This window comes from Tenrec ecaudatus, chromosome 4 (assembly GCF_050624435.1).
Source record: "Tenrec ecaudatus isolate mTenEca1 chromosome 4, mTenEca1.hap1, whole genome shotgun sequence".
Lineage (NCBI taxonomy): Eukaryota > Metazoa > Chordata > Mammalia > Afrosoricida > Tenrecidae > Tenrec > Tenrec ecaudatus.
In genome coordinates, this window is record NC_134533.1 from 119,686,804 (window position 1) to 119,688,811 (window position 2,008).

Consider the following 2,008-nt stretch of genomic DNA (forward strand, 5'->3'; position numbering starts at 1 on the left):
CAGGGATACCCATTGGCCCCGAGACAGTTCACTGCGTTAAGACTCCACGACCTCTGATCACATCCTTTCCCTCCTGCTGCCTCCCTCCTCCCACCGTTGTGTTCATTTGGAGGTAGAGCAGCCCTGGGGCGGGGGGAGTACTCCCCACCCCACCCCGACCCTCTGCCAAAGAGCTGGGGAGTGTGCTCTGTCCTCTTGTCTACTAGGGAAGCTCCCAGGAGAGCCTCTGGTTGTTACAAAAGTACGCTCCCTCCTACACAGCTCCCACTGCAGGGGCTGCCAGGAGGGCCCGGAAGCAGTGTGCCCGTTCACCTGGACCTGGGCCTCCTCTGCCATCTTCTACCAGGGTGCCATAAGATTTGTGAATGGGGGTTGTCAATGGGGGCACAGCCCCTTCCTAGGGGCTGTTTCACCTAGGGAATTCAGAGGGAGAATAAAAAGGTTATGGGCCTACAATGGTGGGGTTTTGTCACACCTGTGTCGACACTGGCTGGCGAAGCTGTGTCTGCAGGAGTGGAGCCAAAGCAGTAAACAAGGTGACTGATAAGCAGGTTGCACGCCCAGAGTAGAGTGAGCAGGAAAAGCAAGGCTGCTGCTTCAGAAGGCACTTTCTTAGGAGGAAGCAACGTCCAGAGGCTCTAGTCCAGCATGGAGTCATAAGCCTATTAAAGAGTCCCTTGTCTCCTCTTTGCCCACCCTCCGATGCTGTCAGGGAGAAGATCCTAGTTAGGATGAGCTACAGGTACACGAGGGTGGGTCAGCATAGGTCCTGGCAAAGTGGTTTCCCTTTGGGCTGTGACCCACAAAGTCAGCAGTTCAAAATCACCAGTCTCTGAGAGAGAGAGACAGGGCTTTCTACTCCCGTAAAGAGTTACTGTCTCAGAAAGCCACAGGGCAGGTGTATCCAGTCCTATAGGGTCGCTATGAGTCAGCATCGACTGGATGACAGTGAGTTTGGCTTTTTGAATGCAGACCAGTCATCCCTTCAGGCCCTTGCCAGAGGCATCCAAGGGGCTGGTAGTTCTGGACCTGAGCCACCAAGAAAGGAGCATCCTCCAAGCCAACACACAGCCACTATCTCGGGGGTACTTTCAGAGTGATCTGCCCAAGATGAGTTTCCTCCCTGCCCCGTTGGTTTCACCGCCAGGAGTCTGTTCACAGGATGTGTTCACAAGCAACATTTTCACCAACCCTGTAGAGATCAGTTACAAAACAGAAACTCTTCCTCACTGCTGGGGAGAAGAGCAGAGGGGTGGGGAGAAGAGGGGAGTGGGGGGGGGGAGCCAACAGCCTTGCCTGTAATTGAAGGCAGGTTGGGAGATGTTCATGCTTTGAAATTCTCCTTCTTGTGAAATGTTTATGAAACACTTTCCACAAACGAGTTATGCAACTGGGACAACAGCTTTGATCATTGCCACCGCCAGTGATATATTCCTTAGTGTTGGGCTGCGCCCCCCAACCCCCAGAGAGGAGCATGGGAGAAGTGCCACTGGAGAAGGGGCTAAGGCTGAGGACCCCCAGGCCCTCCATGTCCCATCCCATGAGCCTAAGGCCCAAGTGTCCATCTGGGTCAGCACACTCCCTTTCCCATCCCTGGTGGTCTCGCATGCTATCCCTCGATCCCTTCTGCCAGTCCTTTTCTGTATGGGACGTCCACGTCAGGAACTCCCTGGACCACTGTGCAGTGGGAAGGTGAACACCAGCCCCTCCAACCCCTGGCTAGGAGGTGCAACCAAGGAGAGAATGTCCAAAGGGCTTTCCCCTCCCCAGGAGGGGCTCGCTCCCTTCCCAGGGAGGTGAGTGCCTTCTAAAGGCGGCAGTGTCAGGGAGTTCACTGGATTAGAAGAGCTAGTCTTACAGGATACCTTTTTACCTCCCTACTCGCTGCCCAAAACTCAAGGTCACACCTTTGCACAGCTCAGTGGGTGGAGAAGATCCTGAGCCAACAAAGGCAGCTTGTCTAATAAATGGACAGGATGATCCCCTGCTGTGGCTGGCTGGCCGCAGG